This window comes from Dasypus novemcinctus, chromosome 31 (genome assembly GCF_030445035.2).
Source record: "Dasypus novemcinctus isolate mDasNov1 chromosome 31, mDasNov1.1.hap2, whole genome shotgun sequence".
NCBI classification, from domain to species: domain Eukaryota; kingdom Metazoa; phylum Chordata; class Mammalia; order Cingulata; family Dasypodidae; genus Dasypus; species Dasypus novemcinctus.
Genome location: NC_080703.1, coordinates 8,905,028 through 8,926,149, shown reverse-complemented (window position 1 = coordinate 8,926,149; position 21,122 = coordinate 8,905,028). Strand labels below are relative to the sequence as shown.

Sequence of the window (21,122 nt, the reverse complement as noted above, 5' to 3'; positions counted from 1 at the left end):
ATGGACTCTGGGCGAATAGCTGAAGGCTCATTTTGCCAAGGTGGGTTGTACCATTGGGAAGAGACCCAAGAAGTGAGAGTTGGGATGGACCCACATCCTGGGGAGGACTAATGCTGTCAAATAGAGAGAACTATATCTCTAGTGAGAAAGGATGGCTCCCAGGGCATTAGGACAGTTGAGAAAGTCAGGCCCTGAATACTCCTGCAAGTATCTCTGGACATGGCTTCTCAGGAAATGGAGATTGGCTGGTGCTGTGGGCCCCAAGGGGAGGGGAAAATGGATGTGGAATGGATGGAACCAAGGTAAATATGGGGGCAAGAGAGGAGTTTTGTGAGAGTACATGAAGATGAATATAAAACATGTAATATTACACCAAAAACATATAGGGGATGACAGACTAATAATGTAAACCATAGGCAAAACATAGGATAACTAAAAAATTTAGAAAACTGTACAACCTAAAGTATGGACCACATAGTAAGCACAGATGTCATCTTGTTTGAAAGCTATTGTCTCGGAATATGTACATCAGTTTCAGGAAAAATGATATGAACAAGTTAAAAGATTATCGCTGTGGAATGGAAAAGGTTTATGGTGAATCTGAGGAAGTGCTGTATATTGTATATATGAATTTCGGTGATCTAAGACTCTTGTGAAGCTGACATTATGTTGGGATTCACTTTACAGGAAGTTTTGGATCACAGAGTGGTTCAACAATGGCAGCAGAGGAATACTGATATAGGATGTTATTGACAGGATATATATGGTTGACAGGGAGTTATACAGGGCATATGCCCAGGGTATATAGTAATGTCTAGATATACTCATAGTGGAAACAATTAAAAACAACAGCTGGAGGGGTACTGGGCCCCTGGCCGGGGGGTCACTGTCCTGGACCCTGGGGGAGCACCAGCAGTCCCCCAGGTGCAACGGCAAGAACCAGGAAGGAAGGAGGGCCCAACAGTGGGCTCCTGATACTAATGGCTATGCTTTTGAACCTATACACCTGCAATAAGAATAAGGCCTAGAGTAGCACTGTGCCTGGGAGTTTCCTCCTGACAGCCTTCATGTTACTCAAATGTGGCCACTCTCACAGCCAAACTCAGCATGTAGATGCAGTGCATTCCCCCCAGCAAGGGACATGACACCTGGGGATGAGCCTCCCTTGCACCAAGGGATCACTACCACATACCAGCTGAAGATGCAACTAGAAAAGGACCTTGAATTAAAGGTTCAACACAGATCAGCAGAAGATCCCTGTCTACATATAATAACATGACTTCAAAATGCTGTTTGACCTAATGTAAGGGGGAAATGGAAAGGAGAAATGAGAATATAAGGCTATGAGTCTCTAAAAAGGAGTCTGGAGGTTGTCAGAAGGAATGCCCTTATGCACAACTGAGCAGAGTCTGAGAGACAGATAATGTAGATACAACCCCAGGTATTGGTTCTTTTGAGGAATAAAGAGACCCACTGGTTCTATGGTCATGGCAGATGGGGTTCACTGCCATGGCAGATGGCCCTTCTTTGGAGCTGGCGTTTCTACATGATGGAATTGGACTCAGAGGGGATCTCTTTTCACAAGACTTGCATGCTACTTTATTGGAATTGTAGTTGGTGCTGGGGTTTTAGATATATTTAGGGGATTTGAATCTCTGGACTGATAATATGACACCCAGGCCCAGAGCCTCAACAGACTTCAGCTCCTACACTTTGATTTATTGGACTTACCCCACTCAGCTAACATCGAGTTGAAGAAGGTCAACCACCACACCATGGAGCCTAGAGTGTCTACAACTGAAAGCAGGAGGAGTGCATCCAGTATCTATGTGGAATCTAAGCCCCCACTTGACATAGATGTGCAATGGACACAACCAATCCAATGTCCACAGAGAAAATGTGGAATGGGTGTGGGAAGGTTAGCCATGGTGGCTGCTGGGTTTGGGGAATGGGAGAAAGAGATGAGATCTGGAGGCGTTTTCAGGATGAGGAGATGTCCTGGGTGGTGCTTCACGGACAATTACGGGACATTGTAGATCCCCCCAGGGCCCACTGGATGGAACGTGGGAGAGTGTGGGCTATGATGTGGACCATGGACTATGGGGTGCAGTGATGCTCAGAGATGTACTTACCAGGTGCAATGGATGTGTCACGATGATGGGAGAGAGTGTTGCTGTGGGGGGAGTGGGGGTAGGGGTGGTGGGGTTGAATGGGACCTCATATTTTTTGAATGTAATTTTTAAAAATAAATAAATAATTTTTTAAAAATCCAGCAGGGACCTAGGGACCTGAATGAAACACAAAATGCACAAAATACACACACATTATAGGCATCCCAGAAGGAAAAGACAAGGAAAAGGGGACATAAGAGGTATTGGAGGAATAAATGACTGAAAACTTCCCAAATCTATTGAGGGAGATAGATGTACATGTTCAGGAAGCACAACATACCCCAGACAACATAAATCCCAAAATGCATACCACAAGACATATACTTGTCAAATTATCCAATGCTCAAGACAAAGAGAAAATACTGAAGTCAGCAAAAGAAAAGAGAACCATCACGTAAAAGGGAAGCTCAAAAAGATTAAGTGCTGATTTCTCATCTGAAACAATGAAAGCAAGATGGCAGTGGTATGACATAATAAAGGTACTAAACGAAAAAAAAAAGCTTCAGCCAAGAACACTCTATCCAGCAAAGCTGGAATTCAAAAATGATGGAGAATTCAAAATACTCACAGACAGAAACTAAGAGAGTATGCCAACAAGAAACCTGCCCTTCAAGAAATACTAAAGGGAGTTCTGCAGGAGGAAAGAAAAAAAACAGAAGAGACAGAGTTGGAGGAGAGTATAAGAACAACTAAAAAGACAAAAACAGAAAAAAAAATATATGACATACACAAATCCAAAGAAAATATTGCTACTGTAAGTAATTCCTTGAGAGTAGTAATACTGAATGTCAATGGATTAAACTCATCTGTCAAAAGGCAAAGATTGAAGGAAAGGATAAGGAAATATGATCCATCTATATGCTGTCTACAGGAAACACATCTTAGACCCAGGGATTCAAGGGGGTTAAAAGTGAATGGCTGGAAAACAATCTTACAGGCAAACAATAACAAAAAAGGGAGGACAGGATTAGCTATATTAATCTTGGACAAAATAGACTTTAAATGCAAAACTTTTGTGAGAGACAAAGATATTCACTACATATTAGTAAATGGGGTAATCTTACAAGAAGAAAGAACAATAAAACATAGTACTACCATAGTACTACCATGCATCCCACCAGGGTGCCTCCAAGTACATGAGGCAAACACTGGAAAAACTAAGTGAAGGCATAGACACTTCTACAATTATAGTGGGGGACTTTAATACACCACTATCATCATTGGACAGAACATCTCAACAGAGAATCAATAGAGAAACAAAGAGTTAGAACAATATATTAGAGGAGATGGACCTAATAGACATATACAGAACATTATACCCAAATACTGCAGGATATACATTCTTCTTAAGTGCACATGGATCATTCTCCAAAGGAGACCACATCCCAGGCCACAGAGAAAGCCTCAATGAAATTGGAAAGATTGAAATCACACAAAATAATTTCTTCTCCACAATGAAATAAACTGGTAATTTGCAAAGGCCAGAGAACCAGATTACACACCAAGATATGGCAGCTAAACAACACACTCTTAGACAAACATAACAGTGGGTCAAGGAGGAAATCTCAAAAGAAATCAGTGACTACATTGAAACTAAGGAAAATGACAATACAACATGATAAAACTTATGGGATGCAGCAGAAGCTGTACAGAGCGGGAAACTCAAAGCTGTAAATTCATACATCAAAAAAGAAGAAAGAGCTAAAATTGAAGACTAAGTGCACACTTGGAGGACTTGGTAATAAAACAAAAAACTAACTCCAAAGGAAGAAGGAAGAAAGAAATAACAAAGATCAGAGCAGAATTAAATGAAATAGAAAAAAAAAAAAAGCACTAGGAAAAATAAACATAACAAAGAGCTGGTTCTTGGAGAATATCAATAAAACTGACAAACCCTTAGCTAGAAAAATGAAGAAAAAAGGGAGAAGATGCAAATACAGAAAAAAGAAATGAGAAAGGGGATATCCCCAGTGACCCCACAGAAATAAAGACTATCATAAGAGAATACTTTGGAAAACTATATGCCAACAAGAAGGACAATTTAGAGGAAATGGACAAATTCCTAGAAACACATAAACAAGCCTACACTGACAAAAGAAGAAATTGATGATTTCAACAAACCAACCACAAGTAAAGAGATAAAATCAGTCAAAAAACCTCCCAACTAAGAAGAGCCCTGGAGAAGATGGCTTCACAGGTGAAATCTACCAAATATTCCAGAAAGAACACCAATCTTGCTTACACTCTTTCAAAAAATCGAAATAGAAGGAACATTGCCTAACTCATTCTATGGCGCCAACATTACCCTAATACCAAAGCCAAACAAGACACCACAAGAAAGGAAAATTATAGACAAAACACTCTAATGAACCTCGATGCTAAAATCCTCAATAAAATATTTGCTAATCATATCCAACAACACATTAAATGAATTATACACCATGAACAAGAGGGTTTCATTCCTGGTATGCAAGGATGTTTCAACGTAAGAAAATCAATTAATGTAATACATCACATCAACAGATTGATGGGAAAAAATCACATGATAGACACAGAAAAAACATTTGACAAAATACAACACCATTTATTGATAAAACACTGCAAAAGAAAGGAATAGAAGGAAACTTTCTGAACATGATAAAAGGTATATATGAAAACCCCACAGCTAACATCATTTACAATGGTGAAATTCTAAAATCATTCCCTCTAAGATAAGGAATGAGACAAGGATGCCAATTATCACCCCTCCTATTAAAAATTGTGTCAGAAGTATTTGCTTGAGCACTGAGGCAAGGACCAGATATAAAAGGCACCCAGATTGGAAAGGAAGAAATCAAAATTTCACTATTTGCAGATGACATGATCCTATATACAGAAAGCCCTGAGAAATCTAGAACAAAGTTTCTAGAACTTATAAATGAATTCATTAATGTCACAGGTTATATGATCAATGTGCAAAATCAGCAGCATTTCTGTACACCAATAATGAGCAATCTGAGCAGGAAATCAAGAAACAAATAACATTTACAATAGTAAATTAAAAAATCAAATACCTAGGAATAAATTTAACAAAATTTGGAAGACATACCCAGAAAACTACACTAAACTGTTAAACGAAGTCAAAGAAGACCTAAATAAATGGAGGAATATTCCCTATTCTTGGATAGGAAGACTAAATGTTATGAAGATATGTATCCTACCAAAACTGATATACAGATTCAATGCAATCCCAATAAAAATCAGCACAGCATTTTTTAATGAGCTAAAAAAAACTAAGTATGAAATTTATTTGCAAAGGAAAGAGGCCCCAAATAGCCAAAGACTTATTGAAAAAGAAAAATGAAATTGGAGAAATAATGCTACCTGATTTGAAAACAATACAAAGCTACAGTGGGGAAAATGGCATGGTATTCTTACAAGGATAGACATACTGACCAATGGAACCAAATTGAGAGTTCTGATATAGATCCTCATACATATAGCTATCTGATATTTGACAAGGCCACCAAGCCCACTCAACTGGGAGAGAATGGCTTCTTCAACAAATGGTGCTTGGAGAACTGGATATCCATATGTAAAAGAATGAAAGAGGATTACCTACTCACACCTTATACAAAAATCAACTCAAGATGGATCAAGGACCTAAATATATGAGCCAAGACCATAAAGACCTTAGAAAACAATGTAAGGAAGCGTCTACATGACCTTGTAATAGGAAATGGCTTCATGAACTTCATACCCAATGCATGAGCAGCAAAAGAAAAAATAGATAAATGGGACTTCCTCAAAATTAAAGCCTTTTGCACCTCAAAGGAGTTTGTCAAGAAACTGAAAAGACAGCCTACCCAATGTGAGAAAATATTGGTAACCATATACCTGATAATAGACTAATATCCTACATATATAAAGAAATCCTATATCTTGAAAATAAAAAGACAAGCAACCCATTTAAAAAATGGGAAAAAGATTTGAACAGATGCTTCTCCAAAGTAGAAATACTAATGGCTAAAAAGCACATGAAAAGATACTCAAAATCTCTAGCTATTAGGGAAAAGCAAATCTTTGTCCCATAAGACTGGCAACTATCAGAAAAACAGAAGACTACAAGTGTTAGAGAGGATGTGGAGGAATGGGAACACTTATCCATGGCTGGTGGGAATGCAAAAGGATCCAGTCATTCTGGAAGACAGTATGGCAGTTCCTCAAAAAACTACCTATAGATTTGCCATATGACCCAGCAATTCCACTGCTGGGTATATACTTAGTAGAACTGAAAACAAAGACACAAACTGATATATGCATACCAATGTTCATAACACTATTCATCATTGCCAAAAGTTGGAATCAACCCAAATGCCCATCAACACATGAATGGATAAATAAAATGTGGTATATACATACAATGGAATACTACTCAGCTATAAGAATGAATACAGTACAAACACATGTGATAATATGGATGAATCTTGAAGACCTTAAGTTGAGTGAAGCAAGCCAGGCACTGAAGAACAAATACTACATGACCTCTCTGATATGAAATAAGCACACCAAGCTGTCTCAGTGAGCTAGAGACTGGATGATAGGCTTACAGAAAATAGGGGGGAGAGGAAGGTTGTGAGCTGATGCCTACATGGGTGAAATCTATGATAAAGCGGAGGTAAGTATTTGTACAGGGAAGGGATAAGATGGGGGCATATGTTTACTATTGGGTAGGGCTTTGAATGCTTGAGTGGGGCTAGGGTTAGAAGGATAGCTTTGAAGGCCCCAGGAACTGGGGGGAGAGTGTTGGGATAACAGGTGAACATGGGAGATTGTCGGGTATGTGGTTGAAACTATAATGATGAGAAAACTCTTTAGAAAATATAATAAGTAAGGGTTACCTGTTTAAGGTGCTTAATGGGGGTGGGGGCATCTGGCATAGTGTCAGGCTTCTAGGAAGTGTGTAAATGCTCATCTTGTCATAGTGTGTTATATCATTAAGTGGAGACCCATACAATGTGTGGGAAGGTGTACCCACATCCTGGGAAGGCCTGATGTTCTTAAACATAAGGAATTGTGTCTCCCGAGACATTTGCTGGCTCCCAGTGGGGGTAGGACAGTCTAGTGTGTCAAGCCCTCAGCATTGTTGCAAGTATCTGTGAATCTGGTCCTTCAAGCATTGAAGCTTGTTTTTCACTGTGGGGCATGAGGGAAGGGGGAGCAGAGGAATAAAAGAGATGAAAGGAGAGCAACTGGGGCACAATGGAAATGTTCTACAAGATCGTGCAATGATGCATATAAGGCCTTAAATTTAAGCAAAAATGTATGACAGTCTATAGGCTAAAATGTAAACCATAATGTAAAAATTTAGAAAATTATACAGTCTAAAATATAAACCATAATGTAAGCCAAAATGGAACATATTTGGTGCTATGTTTCAGTATCTGTACATCAGCTGCAGCAAACATAACATGAACATGTAAAAAGGTCATTGCCGGGGAAAGGGGTAAAGGGTTTGATGTTGGATATATGGAAGTCCCCTCTATTGTGTAGGTTACTTTACTGTGATCTAAAGCTTTTTTGAAGACAAAAAAAAAAAAAAAGGATTTAGACACTGAGGAAGGAATGAAAGAAATTGCCTTGCCACTGTACATACAAGGCAACACCTATTACAGTGATGAAAGGCAAAATGTCAAAAACAAAGTTCCATGATATTTTTCATTTTTAATACCCCAATTTATTTTTCACTTTATTTTAGTTTTTCTAAATTTGTATGTATTCTATTACTAATCTTTAAATCTTTCATTACTATTTAATTTTCTTATTAATTGAATTTGAAAATATATTATGCCTCATTTTAAAGAAGTTCTGGACCACAAAGAGGTTCAAATATGACAGGGGGACAATGATGTGGTGTGTTATTGTCAGTTGGCCCTACTTTGGAGTTTGTGTTCCTGAGTGTGATGAAGTTGGATTCAGATGTGATCTTTGTTCACAAGCCTCTCCTGTTACTTTTACCAGACCTGTGGTTGGCACTGGGGTTTAGTGTATACACAGGGGACCTGAATCTCTGGACTGTCCATGTGATAGCCAGGCCCTGAGTCCCAACAGACTTGCAACTCCTACACTCTGGTTTATTGGACTTACCCCAGCCAGCTAACAGGGAGGTGAAGAAGGTCAATCACCACACCAGGGAGCCAAGAGTGCCTACAACTGAAAGCAGGAGAATTGCATCCATCATCCATATGGAATCTAAACCCCCTCTTGATATAGATGTGGAGTGGACATAACCATTCCAGGGCCCACAGGATGAAGGAATAGAGTATGGATTAGAGTGGACTTACTGATATTCTATTAATGAACTATTGTGATTAGTAATCGAAGAAAATGTAGCATTGACATGGAGAAAGTGGCCATGGTAGCTTCTGAGGGTAGGGAGTGGGAAAAAGAGATGTGATGTGGGGGTATTTTCAGAACTTGGAGTTGACCTGGGTGGTGCTGCAAGGACAGTTACTGGACACTCTATGTCCTCCCATGGCCCACTGCGTGGACTGGGGGAGAGTGTAAATTCTAATGTGGATCATTGGCCAGGTGGTGCAGCAGTGCTCAGAGATGTATTCACCAAGTGCAATGAATGTCTCATGATGATGGAGGAAGTTGTTGTTATGGGAGGAGTGGGGTGAGAGGGGCGGGGTTATATGGGGACCTCATATTTTTTAAAATATAACATTAAAAAAATAAAGACAAAAAATCAGAAAAAAAGAAAAATGATTGCCAGTGACAGAAAAATTTAAAAAAGTAAAAGACTCCAGTAATAAGGTTAAGACCCATCCTGGCTGAACTGGGGCACTTAACTGAAGTAACCACATCAAATTTCCTAGTTAAAATGGGTCCACACCCACAGGAATGCATTAACTTTAAGAAAATATTTTCTGGGGTACATACAGCTCTAAGCCAGCAAACCATGATAACTTAGAATGGCCCTCTAAAACATGCACATACAAAAAATTGAGCATATACACACACACTTACACATTTGTGCACACCATACATACTTTCTTGAAGAGATGCCTCTTGTTACAGCAGAGTGATGAATTCAGCCCATGAAAATGATAAAAGAAAAGTTGTCAGAGCCAAACAAGTTTAAGAAATTAGTTAACTAATATATTTCTTAGTTTATGTGTAACCATATAATTTATGGTCTAAGGAGGGCACTGTTAATGATAAAAGGGGTAGAAATTATAATTTACATAGTCAACAGGTAGAACACAATATTTCTGAGTAACATTCACTCAAAATGTTGCTTGCATTAAGTACATATTTTTATTTTCTTAATGGAAACCATGTAATTTCATCCCATTTGTTTCCTTTGCTAATAATCCAGAAAAAAAATTAGTTGCAAGCTATTTGTTTTTCCTGAGACATTTTTACCATTGCTGCCCTATTCATATTGAATTTTACTTCTCCAGAATTTTTCATTTCCCACTAACTTCAAAAGTTGAAATGCTACCACTTTCACTGGCATCCTAAATTACCCATCTCCCCATCATTGCTTCCTAGAGACTTGGGTTTATTCTCTCATGTGTCTGATGCCTCACATTTCTTTATCTCAGACTCTTTATAGCTTACATGATTTTGTAAGATGCATGGTAAATGTATGGAACAATCCTGAAGGGTATAAGAAGTGTTCATTCCTGTGCTTTCCAAATAGACTAACAGTTGAATAAATGAATTTTAAAATTTAAATTAGGCACAAATAATACATGCTTATGATATAAGGTTAAGTGAAAAAGAAGAGGATAAATTATACATAATGTTTTACTGAAAAAATAAATGTGTATGTTTATGGAAATGCTGTGTATACTTACCATGAAAATTAAAGGTTCATGTTTTCAAACTAGAGTAAATTTTTCAAGGTTACATTTAATTTATTTCCTTGATTTTTAAATTTTCTGTTTGAGGATCTTTATTACTTTCAGTGTGGGAAATGTATAACTTAACACATCGATGATTCTAGAAATCATCACAACAAGTAATGAGTTCTGGCAGCATGTTGTGAGTAGCAATAGATTATGTGAGATATGGTTCTTACACATAGAAGGATAACATTTATTTGGACATTTAAAAGCAATGCATAAACAAACTAGATACTGTGTAAAAACCTTACTTAAAAGGTAAGATTGTGGGGTTTTGAACTTAGAGAAATGTAGATTGAGTGGGGGAGTGTGCAATGGAGTAGACAGGGAACGCCCTTCTGAGAGGAAAGTATTTACTGATGCCTTTAAGAAGACATGGAAAGAAGTCAGAAAGACAATTATGTTTCAATGGATATAAAGGATCGATATGGGAAAATTTTCATAATCTATAATTTTGGAATATGAGTTGTAAAAATGAGAAGGAACTTAGTTAACATGTGAAGAAAATGATTTAAATAGAGCAACTCTTGTTCCCTTCTGCCTCAAAAGAAGGTGTGACAATAAAAATTCCCTCAGAATATTCTTTCTGATTCTATGCTTAGGCAATGATACTTCACAAATATTGCTCACTGGCAGCCAAATGTAACATCTCAACACGTTTTTTCTAATGCTTTTATTGAGATGTGTGTATAAGTTGTACAATCAGTGACATTTGCTATAATCACAGAGTTGTGCATTTTTCACTTCAATCAATATGAGAGCATTCACATTACTCAATAATAATACTAAGAAACAACACAAATGTACATCTTAGTAGTCACCTCTCAATCTCTCTATCCTTCCCCTGCCATATATAACTGCTAAATTATTTCTTTCTCTCTAATTTAGTTGTATTTATATTTTGTATAAATGGATTCAAACAGTATGTAGTACCTATTGTCTACTTACTTTCACATCATAGTCAATAAGGAAATGTTGAAAGCTTTCACTCTAAGATCTGGAATAAGACAAGGATACACAGTGTCACCACTGTTTCTCATCCTTGTGCTAGAAGTTCTATAAAGCAATTAGACAAGAAGAAGAAATCAAAGGCATCCAAACAGGCAAAGAGGAAGTAAAGTTCTCCCTATTCACAGAGGACATGGTCCTATATTTAGAAAATTCTGAAATATATATGACAAATAAATGAGTTCAACAAAGTGAAAGGATACAAGATGAACATGAAAAATCAGTACTGCTTCTATGCTCTAGGGATGAACAATTTAAGCAGGAAATGAAGGGAAAAAATTCCATTTACAAGAGCAACAAAAAAGTCAAATATCTATGAAAAAGTTTAACCAGAGATGTAAGAACCTGTACTCAGAATACTACCAAACACTGATAAAATAAATCAAAGAATACCTAAACAAATGGAAAGAAATTCTGTTTTCATTGATTGGAAGACTGAATATTGTGAAGATGTCAATTTTGTTCAAACTGATTTATAGATTCAACTCAATCTCAATCAAAATTCCAATGGTGGGAAACGGACTTTGGCCCAGTGGTTAGGGTGTCTGTCTACCACATGGGAGGTCCGTGGTTCAAACCCCGGGCCTCCTTGACCTGTGTGGAGCTGGCCCATGCACAGTGCTGATGCATGCAAGGAGTGCCGTGCCACACAGGGGTGTCCCCTGTGAAGGGGAGCCCCACACGCAAGGAGTGCACCCGTAAGGAGAGCCACCCAGTGTGAAAGAAAGTGCAGCCTGCAGAGGAATGGCACCGCCCACACTTCCCCTGCCGCTGACAACAACAGAAGCAGACAAAGAAACAAGACGCAGCAAAAAGACACAGAAAACAGACAACTGGGGGAGGGGAGGGGAAATAAATAAATAAATAATAAATCTTTTTTTAAAAAAAATTCCAATGGTCTATTTTTACAGAAATAAAAAAGGAAATTACTACATTTATATGGAAGGAAAATGAGACCCAAAGAGCAAAAACACCCTAAAGTAGAAGATTGAAATAGGAAGACTCACACTTCCTGGCCAGAACATCATTGTATTTGCATAGTGATAGACACTTTGATAGAACAGAATTGAGAGCTCAGAAATAAACCCCCATTTCTATGGTCAACTGGTTTTTGAAAAGCCTACCAAGTCCATTTCACTGGTACAAACAGTCCATTCAACAAATGATGCTAGTAGAACTGGATATCCACAACCAAAAGAATGAAAAAGGACCCATCCCTCAGTTTCTATATAAGAATTAAATAGATCTAAGATCTAAATATTAAAACCAGGAACATAATACTCATATATAATAATTTAAGGAAACATCTTCAAGAATTTGCGATAGGTGGAGGTCTCTTAAACCTTATATCCAAAGCATGAACAATGAAAAAAATAGACAAATGGGACCTCCTTAAAATTAAATGCTTTTGTCCTACAAATACTTTGTGAAGAGGGTGAAAAGGCAGTAATCTCAATGGAAGAAAATATTTGGAAACCACATATCCAATAAGGGTTTAATATCGATGATATATAAAGAAATTTTACAACTCAACAATAAAAAGACAAATTACCCAATTAAAAAATGGACAAAAGACTTAATATGACACTTGTCCAAAGAAGAAATAATCTTGATGAAACACTTGAAAAAATGTTCAAAATCATTAGCTTTTAGGGAAATGGAAATCAAAGCTACAATGAGATACCGTTTCACACCTATTAAAATGGCCACTATTAAAAAGACAGAATACAGCAAATGTTGGAAGGGATGTGGAGAGAAAAAGGATATAGAGAGATAAAAATGCTTACTCACTGTTGGAGAGAATGTAGAATGGTACAGCCACTCTGGAGGACTGCTTGGTGGTCCCTCAGGGAGTTAAATACAGATCTGCCATGTGACTTGGAAATGCCACTGCTAGATATCTACCCAGAAGAACTGAGAGCAGGGACATGAATAGACATCTGCACCCGATATTCATAGAGGCATTATTCACAATTGTCAAAAGGTGGAGACAGCCCAGGTGTCCATCAGCTGATGAATGGATAAACAAATTGTGGTATACTCATGCAATAGAATATTATTCAGCTGTAAGTACAAATGAAATCATGAAGCATATGACAATATGATGAACTGGGAGGACATTATATTGAGTGAGCAAGGCAGACACAAAAGGACAAGTATTACATGATTTTTCTTTTATGAACTATAATGAGTAAACACATGGAGTTAATAACTAGAATATAGGTCACTGAAAAATAGAATGGGGTTAGAGAATGGAAAGCTGAGGCTTAATCTTGGGAGAATTGGTAAAATATTTGCCTGTTTTTTTGGAAGTGATTAGAGAAGATGAAAGCACATCATAGTGTTTGCAGCTAACAGCACTAATGTTTGGTTATGATAATGGTTGAAAAGAAAGTGTAAGTTCCTGTATAACAGCAGAAGGAAAGCTAAAAAAGAAACATGGACCTGTGTGGCATAGCAAAACCTCATATGAAAATGAGTATGGTTATCTGCATATTTAAGAATATTTTTTTTCTAAAACAGAACAAATATATGTTAAAATTACAAGATATTTGGGCAAAAACATAACCAAAGCAAACTATGGACAGTAAAGTAGCATATTCCTAATATTTAACAGCTATTTTTAAGATTAGTTCTATGAAAATTATAGTTGAATCCACTTCCCCATATACCCTTCAATACTTTGACAACTACCAAACTCCCCAAATCCTTTATTCTTTATCTTCATTAATTTCCAGTCCACTATGTGAATTGTCATATACAATGCTCTCTCCACACACACACACATACACACACACACACAAACATATACACACACCCCAAAACAAAACAAAACAAAACATGATACAGATTTTGGTACTCTGAAATGCTAACCAGGATTACTGAAATGCAATTATCATATTAACTTTTTCATTCAAACTTTCATCAAATATTCCAACCACCTACTATATCCTAAAAGCTGAGTTCTAATATACATAAAGTGAATAAGTTGTTTATCCTGAATATTTTCAATACTAAATATTTGAGAGGTATAAAAATAAGTGGAATATAAGTTATGTGCAAAAAGCTAAAAGAGGTATGAGTGTAAAATTCCAGCAAACACTGTGGAGAAAAAAGAATAACTAGACTTGCAGTCAGAGAACACAAAAAGTCTGGAAATTAATATTGGTCACAAAATTGAATTTCTCCTAGTAGAAAAAAGGGCAGAAAAACACTGTGCACTTTCTGGCTGATGAAGAATATAATGCCTAGTTTAAAATAATTGGAAATAAAAGTTGAGAGATGTGCAAAATTAAAATCGATTTAGACCCTACACACACTCAGGTAGGACAACAGAGAGTGCATAGTGGACCTTAAAGCAAATGAGAAAAATCACTGCCTATGGAAAAACAGGCAATAAAATGGTACCCTAGGAAGAACTTATTTAAAACAAAAAACACCCACGACCTATTGCACACTCTTCCCAAACTTGTTTGAAGAGTCAGATGTGTTTCAACTGTTTCATGTGCCTCCCGAGGGCTCTCTGCCTAGAGGCAAACATGCTTAGCCAACCTCCTGGCATCATACAAGCCTGAATTCAGTGAACTGAATAATGTTCGGACAAGAAATCCTCCATATTTATTAAACACATTATGGTGAGAGCATTTTGAAATTTAAACCATATTCACCCACTGAAAACAATTTTTTTAAAGGTATTGTTAATGTGTTTCTGATATTATAGAGCAACTAGCTTAATTGTAGATAAATAAAATCTTATTTTCATCTTTTTTAGATAAGACTGCACAGAAAAAGAGTGAATCATGTTTGTGAAACTCTTTATATAATTGGTCATACCATTTGCCCAGGAAATCAAAGTTTTCTGCATTTATTAAATCTCTGAGGAATATACTCATTAAAAAGTTAACAAACCTTGCAGAGTAAGTGGAAACTTGGCTTGTTCCCACTTAGTTCCCCAAGGAGGCATGAACTAAGCCCCTCTTGAAGACTTGTTAGTCTCTGAAAGTCTTCTTGGCTTCATCTGTACAGTTCAGTTGCCCATTATATTTTACCCATCCTCACAAGGGACTTGATTAAATAGATCTTCTGAAAACCTCATTCTCTTGGCACTGAAACTCAAGCTCAAGGAGAAAAATTGGTGCAAAAATGGGAATGTCTTCAGCTTCTTTCTAAGTGAAATCATTTTCCATTGGGTCAGGGTCACATTTTGTAAGGCAAGACTATGGCATGATAGAGGAAAAAGGTTTTCTGTGCTTGTAAAGAAGATGGGACACTTACTGTGCATATTTCTTAATAAGACTATTAAGAATATGATATACATCAATAGATGATGTTTCAGATTTCTTTGAAGGTGAGACTACAGAAATTCACTGAGTATTGTTTGATCAGATCTTTATTCAAAAGTTGGATGATTCATTTCAAGGAGAAAGTAACTTGTGTATTCTCATGCATTTTCTTTCTTTTGTGACTACTAAGAACTTCATTTATTCAGTGTTCATCTTCCTCATTACCATCTGTAATCCCCTACCAAACACCTATTGTCAAGGTTTAATCCTAGGCATGTTATCTAAGTGGTGGATCAAAATTATGTAACTATGTTATAACTATAGTATTTATCTGAGGGACTTCTCTCTCTCGATATATATATATATACACACATACACACGCACACATATATATATATATTTCTCATAGGGATGCATATGGAATGCAATTAAATTATCAATATCATCTCATCTTGTCTTCTCTAGTCACTATAAAACACATTTTGATAGCCTCATTTTTCCTTCCATTTTTTATTTCTTTGCACTACTCCAATGTTTCCTGTCTCCAGATATAGTTCTTAAAGAGAATTTATTACAGACAGTTTATGTCTCCATTTAAATCTTCTATGTGAGTTGATTTTTTCCTCTACAGTGTTTCCCATGAAGGAAATAAAAATAGTTTAATGTGCTTTTATGAAATTTGGGATATTTAACTTAGTTTTTTCTATATGTATAATATTAATAATGCCCAGTGGTGTGAAATAATATTTGATTCTCTGTTTAAAAATCGACTCTTTATAAGACTTTTTAAGATTAAGTTTAAAATATTTTGTTCACTTTTGAAAAGATTATCATCCTAGCAATTTATTTGGAATTGCACCTTCTTCATAAATAACTTTGTAATATTGGATAAGGGATATAACCAATTATTCCATTCATATCAATGTGTGAATTTCATACAATTTACTTTCAAAGAGTTGGCCAGAGATATTAACACATATTTTACTTTTTATGCTTTTCAAATCTTTAGAATATAAAAAACATTGCAACAAAGTTTTCATTACTGTTACTTATTTCCACTTCTGCATGTATTTCTTAATTTCCTTTAGTAAATATGATGTGATATCTAATGTCATATAGTTTCATGATATTTCAACATTCACTAGAAATTGTGTTATTTCCCAAAACCAACATCAGCTTTTTTTGACTCATTTTGAATTTTATGCACTGAAAAATAATTTTCATGCTCTTAATACTACCACACCAACTTTTACTGTTTTTTTTTCCCCGATTTGTTTTTTACATATGCTTACATTTAATATTTTTGATCCATAATGTTCTGTGTGTTTTCTGGCAAATAGCATATAGCCACATAGTTCCTGTTTTAGAACCTTAACTAGGAAGATTAGTTAATTCATGTTTATTGATACATTCTTATTACTGCACATTTATTAAGAGGATTACTATTTTCAAAATTGCTCATTTGTTTTTGATAATTTGTTATTTGCAAATTGGTTATATTTGCTTCATTTTCCTCTTTTTGTTTGTTTAGAAAATCTTGCTTTGTGTCTCTCATTCATGTTAAAATAATTTAATCTTCAAAGAGTTTATAATTTTTACCCATTCCTTTTAAATTATTTTTAAAATGTGAGGATTATTTGTACACTCTACCAAATCATTGCAAATTTATAGTAGATAAGCCACCATTGGCTCTAATCTTCATAGATAGAAATATTGTGTCTGATCTTTTGTACCTGTTACTAATCCAGCCACAAACCTCAGCTGAACTTTCCCATATTCTCATAAAAATATTAAAATAAAATTACTCAAATATTGGTGTCAGCTTTACAAATTTAAGACTTTTTTTCATATTCCTTTTGCATGATCTGCACGGTCTTTAAGGATAGATTAAATCTCAATGAATTTCAAAGTAATTCATAAGTAGAAAAAATTTTGGATGGGGGATTATCTTTAAGTCTGTAGATATAATCACCTAAAGTATCTGAGGGATAATCTAATTCATTCTTATTTCTTCACCCTTCCTAGCTGGCTGATTACTAAAATTCCATGTAGGAAAGAACCTCCATTTAATTGGCAGCCATGGGCCCACTCTCACGTGTGACCTTTGACCATGTCATTGCAAATCAAAGACTTGGAACTGGAGGCATGTACTGTTAGTTTTGTTCTCTCAACTTCTTAGATACTGCCATCTCTACAAGGCAAACTTTGAAACTTTGGTAATAAACCATTCTGATTGGTATAGGTAGCAACTAAGTATTTTATTGGTATATTCATTAAAACATTTGCATGACAAATATTTTATTGATGTAATATTTAGGTCTGTTTTAATTTTTAACACATATTTCTGTGGGAACTAGGGAATATAAAAAAGAAAGATGTTAGAGAAGTTGAGTTTCATATAACCATATTGTAATTTTTCTGGAGAAACATTGCATCCAACCATAATTTCAATTATGTTGAAAATGACTAAAATAGTCTCTTCTAAATTTGTCGTGAATTCTGTGTTTTAATGAATAACTCATATTACTTATTTTCTGTAATTCTCTTTACAGTAAATAGGGATGTAATTAAGGAATTGGGAAACTGGACACTGGTGACTGAGTTTATTCGTGTGGGAATACCCACAACCAGAGCATTTGGGGGCCTCCTGTTCATGATTTTTTTATTGGCCTACTTAGTGACAATCCTTGGAAACACCTTCATCATTACCCTCATTCTTGTGGATTACAGTCTCCACTCACCCATGTATTTCTTCCTCAGCAACCTCTCTTTCAGTGAAATATTAACCACAACCTGTGCTGTTCCCAAGATGCTGGCAGGCTTCCTGTCAGAGAGGAAGACCATATCATTTGGAGGATGCTCTGCACAGTCTTATTTCTACTTCCTTTCTGGATGCACTGAGTTTATCCTTTTTGCTCTCATGTCCTATGATGGCTATGTGGCCATCTGTAGTCCCCTTCAGTACCCTACAATTATGACCAGCTCACTCTGTATCCATCTTGTCATCTTCTCCTGGGTGGGTGACTTTTTCCTGATCCTCCCATCCACTGTCCTAAAAATAGACTGCCATATTGTGGCTCCAATGTGATTGATCACTTTTTCTGTGACAGTGCTCCCCTCCTCCACTTGGCCTGTGCTGACATACATGTCATTGAGCTCATGGATTTCCTCAGTTCCCTTGTCCTGCTCATCAGCTCCCTCTCACTCACAGTGGTCTCCTATGTTTATATCATCTCCACCATTCTGAAGATACCCTCAGGACAAGGACAACGCAAAGCCTTTGCCACTTGTGCCTCTCACTTCACTGTGGTCTCCATGGGCTATGGGATCTCCATCTTTGTTTATGTCCACCCCTCACAGAAGAGCAGCCTCCACCTCAACAAGATCCTCTTTATCTTCTCCAGTGTCATCACACCTCTCCTGAATCCTTTCATCTTCAGTCTACGGAATGAATCCATGAAAGATGCTCTAAAGGACACAGTGGCAAAGAGACAGAACTTTCTCAAAGGACTGAGGTGCATGTGAAAGAAGGTTGTGAATCAATCCTGTGGATACTCAGAGTTACCAAGAATGATTTCAACCTAATCACAAGGTATTTTTAAATGGCACATGTTATAAATTATGACACAATAACAATTGTGTTATCATAATATTTTGAGTTCATTAGCAGCTGTTTGTTAAAGATATTTTATATCAATCAAAATTGTAATTTTATTTTCACACTGATAATTTGAGTGGCATTTTTCACAATTGCCAAAAGATGAAAACCACCCATGTATACATCAAAAGATGAATGGATAAACAAAAACAAAATGTGATCTGTTCATATAATAGAAAATGAGTCAGTCATAAAAGGGAATGTAGTCCTAATACATGAGACAACATGAATGAACTTTAAAGATGCCATGTTTCATGCAAAAAGGCATAAAAAATTATTTGTGCTCTCACAAATAATTAAAATAAGCAAATTCATAGAGTCTCAAAGTAGAATACAGGTCACCAGGGTTACAGTGGAGGTAAGAAATAGGAGTTAATGATGAATGAGAAGAGATTCTGTTTAGGGTGATGGAAACAATTGGTAGTGGAATGTTGTGATGGGAGCACAAAACTGAGATTATAATTAACACCACCGAATTGTGTATTTGCAAGTGGTTAATATGGTAAATTTAAGTTGTATGTATTATATAAGAATAAAATAAATTAAAACAGTACAATGTAAACATTGATTCCTAATTACATTATGGACTATAGTTAGCATAATTCTAATAATATTTCAATAACTGTAACAAAGTTCTTACAGTAATGTAAAATGTTAATTAGAAAATGTGTGTATGCGAGTAGAGAATACATGAGAAATTTGTAATTTCTGCATGATTTTTCTGCAAACCTACAACGTCTCTAATAAAAAATGAGAAAAATGCAACTTTCAGGTAATAATAGAAGGTAGTTATGGGTAGATGTGATATAAGTAATAATATAGTATCTTTTAAAAGACCTACAATTGTATACACTGCTTGGTTGAGAATATTACTGAACTAATTATATATAATCAGTTCAGCCCCATGAAATATAGGATGAAAAGGTTTCAAGGCAGCTTCTCCCCAAGGACACACTCTCATACACATGGAAATTCAAGCTTGGAAAAGACTCAGTTTTTGTCTTTAATACTTGCATTTTTCTTATATTTTAGTTCAAACATTAGTTACCACATGATGTTCATATTCTTTTCCAAGTGGAAAACAAGACTTCCTTCCAGAAATACTTCTATCATATTATCTTTTCAGAGTCCTCGGCAATAATCAGTAAAACAGTCCCCTTAACATTCTAGCATATCACCCTTTCATATATTTATTATACTTTTCAAGCTATTTTGTTTGATATTTATATTTAATAAAAAATTAAGCTCTTTGAGAATAAGGATCTTGAATTTAATAAAAAATTAAACTCTTTGAGAATAGGGATCTTGACTTTCTTATTCAAGGCTTTAGTTCTAGTTCTGAAAGAGTATCAGCAGTGTTACAAATGGAATATAGTTTTCTTTTATCACTGAGATCTCTCTGAAGGTTTCCTCAGTTATACTCAAAACATACTGATTCTTCTCAAGTACAAGATGAAGTTACAGTTTGCCTCACTCAGTGGAAAAGGAGTGATTTCCTCAGTTCAAGTCTAAAACAACTCAGTTACAGAAATGGCACAAGTTATGTAATCTTTCAGGTCCAAAGATATGGCCAGAAGTGTAATGACATGCTTAATAATCCATATAAATTTGAGATGGTATTAATCTGAGGAGGAACAGAAGAGTGGAAGGCAGAAAATACAATCTATGTCCACTTAAATGATGCTTCTCAAACTCTCTATGGCCAAGGAGATGTCCCCCCATCCTCCATTTATCAATACCTTTCTAAAACATAATAAAAATGAATAACGAGAAATTATCTTTAAAAGCTATATAATTCATAAGCTCCATAATGGTTATAATACTGGACAGACATAAATCCATATTCCAATAAATAAAACAGTCATAAAACAGAAAAGAAATAAGGGATTACAAAAACTTTATGTTTTTCTTTCAAAGCGTCCCTTTATAGGTGATTCGTAGAGAATGGCTCTTTCATTTGTAACATTTTGTTGTTCTGCAATTGTTAACCAGGTAAAAAAATAAAGGAACACAACCATTCCTGTCTGAATTGCCAGGATTCCATAGATCCTTGACCAACACACTACTTTTAAACATTAGGGAGGAGTTCAATTGTTTTATTTTTTAA

At 35.9% G+C, this 21,122-nt stretch overlaps 1 long non-coding RNA gene across 5 annotated transcripts in view; it reads left to right on the top strand.

Annotated features, from left to right (window-relative positions):
* The window catches only part of LOC131276977 (uncharacterized), a 101,143-nt gene extending 80,869 nt beyond the window's left edge, over window positions 1-20,274 (top strand). For 2 of the 5 annotated variants that reach the window (XR_011647850.1, XR_011647852.1), the window contains exon 6: window positions 17,910-20,274. This is a non-coding gene — a long non-coding RNA (uncharacterized lncRNA). Of the gene's footprint in view, window positions 1-1,740; window positions 10,048-17,382; window positions 17,873-17,909 lie in introns of those variants that run through there. The other 3 variants (XR_011647851.1, XR_011647853.1, XR_011647854.1) reach the window with 3 other exon arrangements.
* The last annotated feature ends 848 nt before the right edge of the window (window positions 20,275-21,122 follow it).